The 16,779-nt window shown below is 35.5% G+C and overlaps 1 protein-coding gene across 9 annotated transcripts in view; it reads left to right on the top strand.

The window, feature by feature from the left end:
- Positions 1–16,779, top strand: part of CTNNA3 (catenin alpha 3) — a 1,779,313-nt gene that overhangs the window by 1,387,159 nt on the left and 375,375 nt on the right. The gene's annotated exons all lie outside the window — the stretch shown is intronic.

Raw genomic sequence — 16,779 nt, 5'->3', positions numbered from 1 at the left:
TTTCAGATTCTTATGTAGGTTATTATAGACTATTGAGTGGCTTTTCCCTTGTGCTATACAGTATGTCCTTGTTAGTTATCAGGTGTTTTTTGTTTGTTTGTTTTTGTTTTTTGTCTTTTTGCCTTTTCTTGAGCCGCTCCCAAGGCATATGGAGGTTCCCAGGCTAGGGGTCTAATTGGAGCTATAGCCACCGGTCTACACCAGGGCCACAGCAACGCAGGATCCGTGCCGTGTCTGCAACCCACACCACAGCTCATGGCAATGCCGGATCCTTAACCCACTGAGCAAGGCCAGGGATTGAACCCACAACCTCATGGTTCCTAGTCGGATTCATTAACCACTGAGCCACAACGGGAACTCCTATCAGTTTTATATATAGTAGTCTGTATATGTTAATTCCCATCTCCTAATTTATTTCTCACTCCTAAAGTCTCCACTTTGGTAACTGTAAGTTTGATTTTGAAATCTGTGAGTCTGTTTCTGTTTTATAAATGTTTTATAAATGTTATTTTTTATTATATGTATTAAATTCCACATATAAGTGATATGATATTATATCTGTCTTTCTCTGTCTGACTTCATTTGGTATGATAATCTCAGGTCCTTCTGTGTTTTTGGAAACTTGGTATTACTTTGTTCTTTTTATGGCTGAATAATATTCCACTGTGGGTATACACACACACACATACACACACACACACACACACACCACATACATATATATACACATACACATATATACATATATATATATATATATATATACACACATACCACATCTTCTTTATCCATTCCTCTCTTGATGGACAGTTAGGTTGTTTCTATATCTTGACTATTGTAAATAGTGCTCCAGTGAATGCTGGGGCACATGTAACTTTTCAAATAATGATTTTCTCTGTATATATGCCCAGGAGTTGGGATTGCTGGATCATATGGTAGTTCTATTTTTAGTTTCTCTGAGGAACCTACATATTGTCCTCCCTATTGTTTGTACCCATTTACCTTCTGACCAGCAGTGCAGGAGGGTTCCTTTTTCCACACAACCTCTTCAACATTTATTGTTTGTAGACTTTTTGATGAAGACCATTCTGACTGGTATGAGGTAATACCTCAGTATAGTTTTGATTAGCATTTATCTAATAATTAGTGATTTTGAGTATCTTTTCGTGTGGTTTTTGGCCCATCTTCTTATCAGTGAAATGCAGTAAGCTCCATTCCAATGCAGATAGGATCTGTGTTACTCATCTCTCCCTAATGGAGAGTTGGTCCCACTACTATTTCCTATAAAGAGATTACTAAGTCAAAGAGTAAGCATTTTTAAACCTATTTTTAGAGTGCTTGAGTAGGACATTGCTTTTACAATGGATTACATAAATGCAGTTTCATTAATGATTGCTGAGAAAAATAGAGGTCTTAGGTTTAGGTTGATAATGTAATAGTAAAAATACCAGTGTCAAGAAATATTTATATTTGAACAATCATTTTGATTTCTGTGGCTTTTTCACATCCCAGTACAGGTATTCCTGCATTATATACAGCTAATCACCTAAAGGATGAAACACCTTCTGTCTCAAGTCTGTGAAACACTAGCAGTACAAATACATTTAATTCTAACTACCAAGTTCCTATTTGAAATTATAAGAATATTAGCATGACACCCAAACATGTGTATATTAATGTACATTTTTTAACTTTATGTCCTGATTCTCCTCTCTCTCTCAGCTTAAAATCTGTCACATTGGCCAAATCCACATCTATGTATTTCCCCAAAATGAATATCTTCTTCAAAGTTCTGTGATTTCGCCTACTGCCACAGCTCCAAATGCCGTGTCTATGCAAACACTTGTCAAATCTCTCTCTCTGTTTCTCTCTCTCCCCCTTCCTCCCTTTCTCCCTACCCTTCTCCCTCTCTCTGTTATCTCAGTCTCCTTCCTGACTGTCTGGTTGCTATCTGACTTGAAGGTCACCTCTAACTCATCATGAATAGACTATCCTCTTTCTAAGAATTATTTTCCTCCTGGATTCTTTATTATAATACTGGTTCCCCCTATTTCTTCTAGACCTCCAGTATCAATACTTTAGTTGTCTTGGGTCCTTTCCTTTCTATTACCTCTTGCATATAGTCAAGAATAAAACCTTGACATTTCTCAGTACCAGATGTCTCAACCTTTCCATTCTCATGCCAAAAATCCTCATTAGAATATTTATAAACTTGTACCAAGTTTGCTCTAAGTCTCCTAACTTATCTTCCTGTTTCAGTAATATAGTACGATTTGATACACCACTTCCAAATTAATTATGTAAAGCATTACTTCTCAAACTATCTTTTTAGTGTTTTGATCTTTTATTCAAATGAAAGGGAACCCAAATATATAGAATAGACTTGCTTTCTTTGGAAGCAGAGGTTGAGAATAGGAACTCACACCTGGTCCATTCACACTTCTCTTTACCCTCTCTCTCCTCTGCCACATAATGCTTCCTGAAACACTCTTAAGGGGGTGTAGTAGAGAACCACTATTAAAGTCTTCTCAAACAAAGTAATTATAACTAGATGATAAGATTGTATTTCAAATATGCTGCAAGGGAAGAAGCTTTAGAAAAACTAACTTCAAATATATCACCTTAGTAAAGATGGTTCATAGGGTGGAAAGATAGATAAACATCATTAGATTGTATACAATTGTACTAAAAATTTAACAGGCTCTTAGCATGATAGTTATTTAAGTCAAATTGAACTGCCTAGAAGAAATCCTCTTCTCCTGACTATCAGAAAGTTACACTGGTTATTTTATCAGGAACATTTAATTACTTGCCAGAAAAAGTTATGAATTATATTATACAAGAAGTTTTGTCCCAGATCAGATATGAAATAATAGTCATTCTCACCACTAGTCATGTCAAATCTTACTCAAAATTTCCAAAGGGCATTAATTATCTACCCAATGAAGTACATATTCTTTGGCTTAGAATTTAATCATAACCTGGTATGAACTTAAACTAACCATGAACATTTTTACTATTTTACTACTTTGACAGTTATTACAGTGTAAACTCTACTTTTTCTAATCTCTTAACCCTAAGCATAAATTTCTCTGTAGTTTCTTTTGTTCTATTCCTTTTGTAATATATTCTCCCCAACTTGTCTTCCTACATTTTTCTGTTTATATCTTAGTTGTCCTACAAAGCCCAAGGTTTTCCATGTCACCTCTTCAATGAGAAATTTCCAAAATATCTTTCATTGGATATAATCTCACCATTCTTTTAATGTCTCTGGAGTTTTATATGCTTCTCTTATGGCAGTTTCCTTTTGCTGCCTTTTTTTCTACAGGTAATGGTGAGCATTGGTAAGCATATAACAGATGACTGATTGATATCACATATAATACATGATCAAAACCTGAACTTGTGGGCTCCATTTGGTTTGCTATGTACTTGTTGCATCACCAAACAAAATGTTAACCTTTAAAGGTGGGCTTTCGAAGGATAAAGGGTAAATGTTTGTTTTTAGAATTATTTGGGGTGCCATCTGATACTAGTTATGCAATTCTAGGCATATGTATTTAATCTCTCTGAAACTTAGTTTCTTCTTCTTCAGTTAATTATATATGAAAATTTATATCTATTGAATTTTTTTTTTTTTTTTGCCCACAGTAGGGAAAAAAATACAATGCCCAAAGATAGCCTGAGATATGAGAGTTTACTGACCATCTCTGTGAATCCTGGGGACAACAGACACCTAAGCATAGTGATGAGGTCCTCTGAAGAGAAAGAAGTAGATAAATCTAAGTTTATTAAGAATAAAAACAACAAAAATACTTATATATACTTTCTCTTTCTAATTTCCTGAAGGTTCCTGATAACTTTTGGAGCATTCCAGAGGTAATAAATAATAAAGGGATATGTGAGAGGCTTTTCTTGCCTCAAATGAAAGATTTTCAGAACATTTTTGCTGACCCATAGAATTGGTGTTAGCTCTGGGTATTTCAGGTTTTATCCTAATTAATCCTCTTAACTTCAGAGCTTTGCCCATCAGTAATGTACTAAACGTATTGTGTGTGCATTTATAGAGGCAAAGGCACACATGCAGTGGCAGAGCTTTAGTGAATAGGAACAGTAAATTTTGAAGAGTGAACTTTTCCATAGGAAGAGACTCAAGTTAAATCCTCTGCTACTGATTCAATAATTATTTTAACTAATGGTAAAGTTAGTAAGTGTATTATTTCAAAACAAATTTATTACCAGTTCTGACTGTAAAATTAGGTGATATATGAAGTACTTTCCCAGCACAAGAATACATAGAGGTAGGATCACTGAATTATAAGAAATTGAGGTAGTAGTTCTCTGGTGGTGCAGCTGGTTAAGGATCTGGTGTTGTCAATGTAGTGGCTTGGGTTGCTGCTGTGGCACAAGTTTGATCCTGGCCCGAGAACTTCCATACTTCCATATGCGGTGGGCACAGTCAAAAAACAAAAACAAAAACAAAAACAAAAAACAAAGAAAAAGAAAGAGAAGAAAAAAAAAAGAGCTTGAGCTATAAAAGCATATTTACTCATTGTGCAGTTACTGACCAACTACTATATGCTAGAAACATACTTGAGAGTCTAAATCTGCAGGTTAGTGATTGAATATGGAGGGTGAAGGATAGATGAGGAGAGGGAAGATAAATTTGATGAGAGAAGCTGATGCCACCAGACATTTAGATAAACACACACACACCCCTTCTAAGTACCTTATCTTTGTAGAATATAAAATACAGTGAAAAGCAATAGTATATGAAGCACAGAATCAGAATACTAACCTAATCTGAGCTGTGGGTGGAGAAAAGGGAACATCACAATAGTCTCCCTGAACAAATATGAATCTGTACTGACTCTTTAAAGAGGAGAAATTACTGTTATGAGGTATATGAAGAAGGGCATACCTTAGAGAGGAAATGATGAACCATGATAAAGAGGTGTAAATAAGCTGGCATGTTAAGAAAGCCATAAGCTGTTTGAGGCATACAATGACAGATATGAAATTATTAGAGATGAAGCTAAAGGGGGAATAATGAGTTAAATGGAGGCAATGAAGTCTATGGCTAAACATTATTTCCTTCAACAAGGGTGCACCAAGAGGGTTTAGCAGGTCAGAGTAATGGTGATCGTTGATGGTTGTAATGATGATTGTGATAGTGGGTGATGGATAAATCTGAGGACTACATGGGGCAGAAGAGTTAGGGAGGCTCTCATCTAAGTCACCATGAGATATGGTAAGGAAAGACCTGAACTAGAGCAATGGTAATGGGGTTTTAGAAAGGATTCCAATTCAGGAATTATATAGGATATAAAAAAATAACCTTATTTGATGAGAGAGGGGGAGATGCACAGGTAGATGGGATGAGGCAAGAATGACTCCCACTCATCTCATTCAAGGCATTGGGTAAATGGTAATCATATTTACTAAGGTGGAAAATGTAAGAATGATGGCAAATTTCATAGAAGATTCTGACTTCATTTTTGTATATGTTGAATTGAAAGGTACTTATAATTTATGCATTTTAAGAAACATTGAAAGCCATACATGTGAGGCTAGGGAAAGAAATGCAAGCCGAATATAGTAATCTGGAAGCTTTGTTTATAAGGCAGTAAATGGAAGGTGCAAGAAAGGATGGACATATACCATCTATATCAAATATCTCATTTTACCAATGGCATAGTTAGCAATTAGCATAAAACAATGTAATTTGGGTTAAAATATAGGATATGCATATTTTATGCTCTTTATTTGGCTCTTAAGTAACACAAGATTAAGATTAAAAAATTTCCTAGAATGTGGTCAATTAAGTATGTTTAGAGAACTCAATGAGTTTTTCTTTTTTTTTTTTAAGAAAGGATGTACAAGTACATATTTTCTTTATAAAAAGAGCAAAGGCAATTTAGAGTTTGGTGTTTGATGTTGGTTCCAAAACCCCATATATTTTATGTCTTCGGTTTTAATTTGTATGTTTATTTTCTGAAGATTATCTTAATAGTTTAAAAGTAGTCATCCTACATGATGCCTTGTTATTGAGTTAATATTACAAACCATAAAAATATCTCTTAAATTTTCTCTTAAGTGAAATAGAACCCCTTGGAGTCAGTGGGGGTATATTTTGGGTTACCTATTCATTGCTAATATAATACTATAACTTCTTTTTCTTCCCTCTTAGTATTGGAATTTACAAATATATGCAAGAGTGATCTCAAACATCTGTGTTGAATTATATCTGCCCTCTGAGCAACATTTGAGTTTACAGACATATTTTTTTAATTCTTATTTGGCTTAAGGAAAAAAAAATCACTCAGATAATCAGAACAATTAAAAACAAATGAACAAACAATACCTCTTAAAACATGTTCATTAGTATGAAGAGTAGTGGAATAACACCAGCTTTGGAGTTAGGAGAACAGGGTATAAAAAGTGGCTCTATTAATTATTAAGTATAAATATAAGCATCCAACAAAGACTAACTTTTCTTATCTTTAAAGTGTGTTTATTTTATGATTAAATTATATTTTATCAATTATACCTCTTTGAACTATGAATAACAAATTTTTAAAGGTTTATATATCAAGAAGTCCAGGGTTGTTTAATTCAACAGTTTTTTAACATTAGTAGAGATACATACATTTTTCCCCTTTGTATTTTGATAGGACAGCTTTCTCTTTGTTACAAAATGATCACTGCAGTTCCTAGGAGTCACACCCAGACAGGAAAATGTTCAGAGAAAGAAGAGGGACCATTTCTCTTGTATTTCACTTTGATCATGAAACCCTTTCCCAGAAACCTTCCTCCAGTATATTTCCCTAAATCTCATTGGCTAGAACAGAGTGACTGGTTCTCTTTAAACCAATCACTGAAAAGGAAGTTGTTGAGTAGTAATAAGATTTGCCTCTAAGCTGAGAACGACATCATTTTTCTGCTGTTTGGATGCCCAATAAATTTTGTTTCCTTTAACAAAGAGGTTAGTGTTGAGTATTGAGGAGCCAACTAATTCTGCCTGCTACATGTGATTCTCAAAGTTTGATTTCTAGACCAGTGGCATTATATCACTTGAGTTTGTGCTGACACCTCCAATGCAATACCATCCCATGGTGTTTTTTGTCTTATCAAAATCCATGCATTACCTCTCTTTTTCCATAATGAGAACCTTGGCTCTCAGAAATATATGTTTCCTCATTGTTTCCATGCTACAACACACAGAAATTCCCCTGCAGTATTTTTTACACTGCCTTTCCAACTCCACTATTTCTTCAGCCCTATGTCTTGCTTTTGTGATTCACTTTTTAAGAATTTATTGACAAGTATCTCCTAATGAGTTCATGGAAATTAAATATTCTGTGTACTTGCATGTCTGAAAGAATTTTTATCCCACTGTTCATTTAACTAATGAATTGGCTGAGTATTGATTTTTAATTTTAAGATAATTTCTCTTTAGAATTTGAATGCATAACTTCTTATTTTTCCTTTCAGTATCCAGTGTTGCTCATGAAAATCTAATACCAATATGATTTTAATATCTTATAGAAGAACTTTTATCTCTTGAAGATTTAGTTCCTCCCTTTATGCTCTGTGTTTTCTTTTAATTTACTTTATGGCCATGCTCCTGGTATGAGGAAGTTCCCAGGCCAGTGATCTAGCCCATCTCACAGCAGTAAATATAGCCACGGCAGAGGCAAATCTGGGTCCTTGAGCCACTGAGCCACCAGGGAACTTCACCTTCAGTGTTCTTTAATGTTGGAGGATATGTTTCAGCACGGTCACCCTCACATACAACAGTAAAACATGGTGGTAATGGGTACAGTCTCTGAGTCCGAGTACCCGATTTTGAATTCTGACTCTGGTACTGACCACTTTCCTGAGAAACAAAGGTAACTTGACAGTTTCTGATTTTAAGAGCTCTCTGTCAATTTTTAGAAGTGGCTGAGTATAGGGAAACACATATAATTGGAGACACAGGATCTTTAGAATATGTATGTCTGAAGTGTCAGCAAGTCCAAGACACAAGATTGCCAACCAAGCTAGAGGCATGGGTGAGGGTGGTGATCAGGGAAACACTCACAGAAGAACTGGTATCTAAACTAAATGTGAGGAGTGAGTAGAAAGTTAACAGGCAGACAGGGTTAGGGAAAGGGCTCTAACCCTCAGGCATGTAATCACAGACAAATGGACAGAGAGAGCTGGACATTGGGGAACTGACATCACTCTTTTTATCCTTACCTAAGGATTCCCCAGCTACATGTGAAGGACCACCTCAACAGCACAGGTTAAAGAAAGATGTGTTTCTCCCACTATATGACTTCCTAGTCTATCTACATACCTCAGCATCTTTAAAGATTTTCTCTATATGTTTCTGTTAACCTAAAAAATTAAGACAGTACCAGCAAAATGGGTTTATTTGGCAATAGCAAAGAATTGCAATTCAGGACATGGAATCTATGGCAAACCACAGGCTACCCTGGAGAACAAAGGAGAGAAACATTCTTTTAGAGAAAAGGAAGAGTTGAACAGGGCTGATACAACATGTCCATGGGAGGAAATGGGGTTTTGAAGATAGTGGCTTTTCATTCACAGAGATTTGACAGTCTCTCATTGGCTGGGCTATTGCCAGGCAAAGAGAAATTTTTTCTTCCTGCTTCTGGGTTGTCTGGGTAGTAAAATAGTAACCTTCCTCCTTTCACAGATGCAAAGTATGTCTTTTCCTTTTGGGTCTGCATTGATGTGAAAATTACCCCTTCTGGCTTCATAAATCCATTTTAAATGAGGTTTTTGTTTATTATTTTTCACATTCCTCTATTTCTATGGTCCAAGACAGCTCCTGCACACTAATTGTGTTTGGCTAGCGATACAGACCAGAGAGCTCCTTGCTTCTCTATTTTTCTTTCATTCTTTCCCTGTATGTATTTTTATTGATGATAGAGACTAAGAGATTAAAGAATGATCTTAAGCAATAGATGGTGAGTAATCATAAAAGAAGAAAATTTAACTGTTCAAACTTAAAAACAAGAAAGTAGATTAAAAAAGTGAAAGTAATCAAAGGCCTAACCAGCAGAACACACACACACATACACATGATTAATGTATTAAAAAGGGAAGAGGGAAATATGCCTTCCAGAAAGGCTAAAATGTAAAAGCTGTAATATGCCAAACATGAGTGAGGATGCAAACCAACCAGAACTCTCAAACTTTGTTAGTAGAAGTAAAATGTATTCCAACCACTTTGGAAACTGTCACTGTCTACTCACATGGTACAAAATATATGCTGTGACTCAGAATTCCACTGATAGTTATATTCCCTGAAAATATGTATGTAAATTCCCTGAAAATATGTAATATAGTCCCAGTACCCAAAGACATACAATATGTTCATAGTATCACTATGCATAGTAGTCACAAACTCGAAGTTATCTAAGTACCAAATACCCATTAACTGTAAGAGGAATAAATTGTGGTAGAATTGTACAATGGAATACTATACAGTAGCAAGAATGAATGATCTAAACCTACATACAATGTGAGTCAAATCACGTAAGTTTAACATTGAGTTAAACTTGATACAAAAGAATATATACAGAGGTTCCCATTGTGGCTCAAAGGTAATGAACCTGACTAGTATCCATGAGGATGCAGAGTCGACCTCTGGCCTTGCCCAGTGGGTTATGGATCTGACATTGTAGTGAGCTATGGTGTAGGTTGCAGACACCACTCAGATTCTGGGGGGCTATGGCTGTGGCATAAACTGGCAGCTACAGCTCCAATTCGACCCCTAGCCTGGGAACTTCCATCTACTGCACCTGTGGCCCTAAAGAGACAGAAAAAAAAAAAAAAAAAAGGAATATATACGATGTGATTCCACTTGATAAACCAAAACAGGTAAAAACTAATGTATTCTCTTTGAACTTCCAGTCTCTTAGTGTGGCAGTTATCCACTGCGAAACAAATTACTTCAAAACTTAGCAGCTTAAAAGAGTGAATATGTATTATCTTGCCCATTTTCTGAGAGTTGGAGATCTAGGAATATCTGAGGTGGGTGATTCTGCCTCAGAGTCTCATGACATTGCTGTCAGGATGGCATCTGAGGCTGCAATTGTTTTGAAGACTTGAGTGAAACTCGAGGATCTGCCTCTAAGCTTACTCATACAGCTGTTGGTCTGAGGCTTCACATCCTTGATAGTTGTTAGCTAACAGCCTCAGGTCCTTTCTATGTGGGCCTCCCTATAACAGTCTTCACAGCATAACAGCTAAAGTTCCCCAGAGCCAGTAATACATGAGAGAGAATGACCAGGATGATAATCTTAAATTCTTTTTTAAGTAGCTTAAGAAGTCACACACTATCATTTATACTCTATTCTGTTGGGCACACAGATCTGGCACAATATGGGGAAGGAGTGGACAGAGACATGAACAGAGACATGAACACCAGGAGGCTGAGATCATTAAAGATCATATTGAGTGCTGGCTATCACACCTGGTAAAAAGTTACACTGATGACTTTTGAGAAGTTTGGTAGTATAGGAAATTCCATTAATAATGTAAATATTTGAGAATTCATACTAAGAAATATAAAGAAAACTAACCAATGAAATTTTAATAGGAATTTGTTAACTGTTGAAATAATGTGATACTTAATGCACAGGTCATCATAAATAATTTGTTTAAACAATTAGTGTGATGTAAGCAAATTTGAAAATGATGTGAGGAAAAGTGTAAAAGAGCTCAATTTTATATTAAGTAGTCATGAACAATTTCTACATTACTGTATAAAATAGATGAATGAGAACCTACTGTATGGCACAGGAAAATCTACTCAATATTTTGTAATAACCTATATGGGAAAAAATAATGGATATATTCATGTATATGACTGATGCACTTTTCTGTGCAACTCAAACTAATACAACAATATAAATCAACTATATGCCAATAAAAGTAATTTAAAAACATTTAAAGAAATAAATTGTATGTATTAATATTAACACATTATTAAGAAACATCAAGACTAAGCTCCTAGGAAAAGAACTAAGTCTCTAAGTCACTGGAGCTACCCAAAGCTGAACACTCAGGCTAATTATGTGATCCAGAATCCAGAATTTCATTTATAGAAAAAAGATCTCTGCCAAAAGGAGAAAAAAGTATCAGTATCATCAAGTGATGTAAAGTCTTTTCTGTCTCATTTTATGGTTTGTTTTGTTTGAGCTATTCCACATGTTTGAAAGGTAGGTGTAGAGTAGAATTGTGAGGTCAGAAGAATGGCTCTTGTTAACTCTTCAATGTGTCATAAAGCATTTACCCTGATCCTTGATTCCATCATTTGAAAAATAGCAAAATTCTGTTATTGACTTTTATGATTCATGATCTGTGTAGGACCAAACACAGTACTATTACATAATATTGTCTGCCTAAATCTTAAAAAAAAATGTATGAAGCTTGATAATCAATGTTTGTTCAATAAGTTTTAAAAATGAAGAGTATTTATGAGGCATGTGTAGAAGTCTTGCATATGCTTAATTGCACTTTCTATTATTTTCTTCCCACTTAGCGTAATGTAAAGAAATAATGACAGCATTTTATGTGTTCTCAAAGTTAATCCCTCTATCACTGGTAATTTTCAAAGATCATATTATAATTATAAATATTTTAGTCTGTATCTTATTAATGAGAGAAAACATAATTTGGTGATATCGTTTGGGATGATTACCTGTAATGAGTTTGAATTTTTTCTGACCTACCTAATTCAATAATTATGTACCCTCACCTACTTTCAAAAGCACATGATAAATTTAGCAAGACTTAAGAAGGTATAAAATATTCTTGAGTTACTTCCAGAGAGAGCCTAAAGACCTGGGAGAAATTGGCTCTATTGCCAGAAAATTAGCATTAATTTCCCCAAGAGCATTGAAATTAAGAAGCCCAAAGGGTTTTACTTATCAAAAAGAGGCAATGCAGTGTTGGAGTTCAGAGAGCAAGCTCTGGAGGACTCAGTTACCAACCTTCTACTTATTAGCTGTTTGGCCTGTTTCCTCATCAGTAAAATCAGGAAAGTAATAGCAGGGCTGCTGTGGGATTAAATGAGACAATGCATATAAAATACCTTGCACAGTGCCAAGACGAGTAAGCATTCAATAGATATTACTATTCTGAATACTCTGAATACAGTTGGTAGAGAAAGTACAGATCTCCAATGAGGTCAGGACTGGCTTAGATTTTGGAAGTATAAAATAGACAAGATACTTTTTAAGTTTGAAGCTGACAATGTATTGACCCAAAGGCCACTTTTGTTTAATAAATCTACACTCCAAAGTTCAGAATAGTTTATTTTACCTGGCATTTCAATTGATTAAAGTGAATTCATTTCATGTGTCTCCCTTCTGATCAATGATTGGATAACATGACAGTATTTTATGGGTAAACCTTGTTTTCTTGAAACTTAGGTATATTAGGGGTTTGATATTGGTTTGTCAATTTGTTTTTCCTTCTAAATTACCATGAACTGGCTACTTAATTATACTCATTCTGTATTTTCTTGAAAGCCTTAAAAAAATTCACTCCTACTCTGATCCAAGCAACCATATGTCCATAGTATGAATAAAGCACACCCACAGCTGATGTTTAAGCTAATGAAATGAGAAATGTATTACATATCAGCTTGAATAGTTCATTTACTCTGTTAGAGTGAAAAAAGGAGTAGTTTCCATCTGTACTTCAGAAATTAAGCGTTTACTTCTCAAAGACTTTATTTGAATTGGAGCTAATATTTGTTCATTTGTAAGAGGCTCCAAAGGAGTTAAAATGAAATCATGATGCAATAATGAAAAGACTCTGCTGTATTTTCCATAAAATACGCTAAATCTTTCTCACACTATCTCACATGACAGTGAAAACTAGACCTTTACATGATTTTATGCTTGTCTTTTTTTTGGCCAAGATTGACATAGGAAGATGATGGGAGCAGTTTCAAATTACAGAGACAGTAGAAACAGATTTAAGCTATTTATAGGAAGAATTAAATTATTATTGTATGGCATACTTGTTTGGTAAATTTAAAAAACATAAAAATTTTTAATTTAATTTCTATTTTTGTACCTCACCTGCTACATGCAGAAGTTCCCAGGCCAGGGGTCAAACCCACATCACAGCAGTGACCCAGGCAGCTGCAGTGACAATGCCAGATCCTTAACTTTTGCTGTGCCACAAGAAAAATCCCAAGAAAAATATTTTTTAGTGAGGAAGATTATGAATGAAGTCTTGTCAATGATAGACCACCACAGGTTTTGAGACTGCATCTCTTTGTATTCATCTATGCTGTTAGGGTTAATAGAGGCTGTCACAGTGACTAGGAGCTTCTTCATCATGTTCTTTGGAGCAGAGGTTTTGGGGGGGGGTTTCAGTTTACCCCAAGAACCTGAAGGTAATGTGAAACATCTAGGCATGTTTTCTTGAGTTCTCTCCTTTGTCAACTCCATAAAAAGTAAAGATTAACTCATTAAATATGCTGAGTTTTCTTATAAACCCACATTGGTATATTTTTGGAGAATCTGGAGTATGAACAAAACCAAAATCATATTGAAATGCAAGCAGAACATGTTGCATTGTACCTATATATTTGTCTGGGTTTTGTATATTGTTTTATTTCTTCATTAACTCATTTGATTCCTTAATTCATTCAATTACTTATGACTCATTCATAAAAATAACCTATCAAGACTCTATTTTGTGGCAGATACTGTTGTACTTAAAATGCTTAGAGTAGGTTTTGTCAGTAAGACAATACTTAACATGAGACTGAAGGTTGAGAAGACCTTAGGCAGGAGGACTGTGGTGAGCACTCAAGCAGGAGATGCTGCAAGAGGCAGTGGGGCAACATTGGCAATAGATTTAAAATATATTTATATGGTTGAGATAACACTTAGTGGACACTTGTATATAGAGGGTAAAAAAGTGGGAAGTAAGGAGTTCTTGGTGTGGCACCATGAGTTAAGAATCTAACTGCAGCCACTCAGGTTGCTACAGAGGTGCAAGTTTGAGCCCTAGCCCAATGCTGTGGGTTAAAGGATCTGGCATTTCCACAACTACAGGATAGGTCACAACTGCAGCTTGGATCACATCCCTGGCCCAGGAAATTCCATATGCTCTGGGGGCAGCGATTAAAAAAAAAAAAAAAAAAAAAAAAAAAGTGGGAAGTAAAGGAAAACACCCCCCCCCATGGGTGACTGGGCACCATGGCAACAAATAGTAAAAGAAAAAGAAAATTAGGCATTCCAGTGTTCTATTGTGGCTCAGCAGGTTAAGAACCCAACTAGTATACATGAGGGATAGAGATTGGATTCCTGGCCTCACTCAGTGGGTTAAGCATCTGGTGGTGTGTTTTGTGCTGTGTGGTGTAGGTTGCAGATATGTCTGGGATCTGGTGTATCTGTAGCTGTGGTGTAGGCTAGCAGCAGCTCCAATTGGAACCCTAGCCCAGTAACTTTCATATGCCACAGGGGATGTATACATATATGTGTCACTGGGTCACCAGGCTGTACAGTAGAAAAAAAATAATGTATTGGGGAAATAAAAAAAAAAAATTAAAAAGAAAATTAGACTTTCCAGGTAGAAAAGAATGTGTTTAGGTTTAGATAGTCTGGATTTGAGGTGATAAGAAAAATTCAAGTAGAATATTGTAATGGATAATTAGATATATATTTCTGGGGAAAGTTCTAGATTAGAGATATGCTTTGGGAGTCACACCAAAATTAGTGGCATTTATGTTTTGGGACTTTTTGTCCTAGGAAGAGTGGTGTGAATTAGCTTTCTTCTTGGCTTTGCTGTTTCATTCGCTAAATGGAACAGTGATTTGGTGAAATCTCACTGTGGAAAATATACTTCAGGGGAGTTCCCATTGTGGCACAGCAGAAATGAATCTGGCTAGGAACCATGAGGCTGTGGGTTTGATCCCTGGCCTCACGCAGTGGGTTGAGGATCTGACCTTTCCATGAGCTGTGTTGTAGTTCACAGACATGGCTGGGATAAAGCGTTGCTGTGGCTGTGGCACAGGCCAGTGACTACAGCTCCGATTTGACCCCTGGCCTGGGAACCTCCATATGCTGTGGGTGCAGCCCTGAAAAGAAAAATAAAAAGAAAAGAAAGAAAATATACTCCATAGAAGTTTTTGTGATGATAGAAATGTTCCATCTACTCTCAAAACAGAATTCAATAGCTGTATATGTCTTTCAAGAATTTGAAATGTTGTAAATGTGATTGAAGAACTGAATTTTAAATTTAATTTAATTTTAATGAAATAAATGTTTAATAGCCGTATGTGTCCCTTTTTACTGGATGTTGCACTTAGTGAATGGGTAGAAGAGAAAAGCATAGTGGATAATCCTGGTGATTATAGAAACTAAGAAGTAGGGTATAGATGATATATTTTAGTAGGTGGATGAAAGAAGGGACTAGATAAATTATGAATACCCATGTATATCACCAGCATTACCCCATATCAATAACACGGCAGATCAGAGGGCAAGAAATGCTGTGCCATATGTGAAGATTTGAATGTAGAATGTAGAAGATAGAAATGTATCAATATTTTTGTATGAGATAAAGTATGTACATTTCCAGGCTTAGAATCATTGCTCTAAAAATTTGTCTGCTTTTATCCTGCATCTTCACATAGAGCAGAAGCTTCCTCAATATGATACAAGATAGTAGTTAAGAGTGTAGACTCTGCATTCCAGCCGTCTGAATTTAAATCTCTGTTCCTCTATATATATTAGCAGAATGACCTTGAGAAAAAATCTTGATTCCTCTATGCCTTTGTCATTCAATAAAGTATTAATGCCAGGTTATTCTGAGGTCTTTTTAAGATTTAAATAATAGCACTTAGAAAAGTGCCTTGAATCTAATAAAGAGTTTACTAAGGTTATTTATTGTTAACTTAAAAGTAAAGTTGGAAGGAGTTCCTGTCGTGGCGCAGTGGTCAACGAATATGACTAGGAACCATGAGGTGGCAGGTTTGATCTCTGGCCTTGCTCAGTGGGTTAAGGATCTGGTGTTGCAGTGAGCTGAGGTGTAGGTTGTAGATGTGACTGGGATCCCACGTTGCTGTGGCTCTGGCGTAGGCGGGTGGCTACAGCTCCTATTAGACCCCTAGCCTGGGAACCTCCATATGCTGCGGGAACAGCTCAAGAAAAAGGCAAAAAGACAAAACAAAACAACAACAAAAAAAAGTTGGAGACATGTTTTTTGAGACTATTTTGAAATCGTAATAAAATAATGATATTCTATGCACTGGCCTTATTGTTGATATACCCCTACACTCTTCCAATATTCTATTATTTTAGATAGAAACATTTAGTATGTAAGATCACCAAGTCCTTTGCATTAATCTTTATGATGATAGGGAAAATAGTTTATCAAAAAAAGTTTACAGTATTTTTATTATTTCTGTGAGATAGAATCAGTTCCTTTAGTTAATTTTCTTCTGCTTAGGAATTCAAATGCTTTTTTTTCTTTATATCTTTATGTTGATATTTTCAACTGTTACTCATACCAATTCCTTTTTGTAATTTCTTTGAGTTTACATTCGACAGTAGGAGAAATGATTATATGGCCTCAGATTTGGTAAAAAAAAGCAATGCCATAAAGGAGGAAGATAATCTTTTAAAACATCTCCATAAAGATGCCTTTATTGTCTTTGGTTCTCTTCACATTTCAGAGATTCAAGATTATTCTGCCAAGACATTTTGTTCCTCTACATTTAAAAAATAGATGAAA

This window comes from Sus scrofa, chromosome 14 (genome assembly GCF_000003025.6).
Source record: "Sus scrofa isolate TJ Tabasco breed Duroc chromosome 14, Sscrofa11.1, whole genome shotgun sequence".
Classification (NCBI taxonomy): domain Eukaryota; kingdom Metazoa; phylum Chordata; class Mammalia; order Artiodactyla; family Suidae; genus Sus; species Sus scrofa.
The sequence above is the reverse complement of the archived record's forward strand: the minus strand, read 5'-3'. Positions and strand labels throughout refer to the sequence as shown.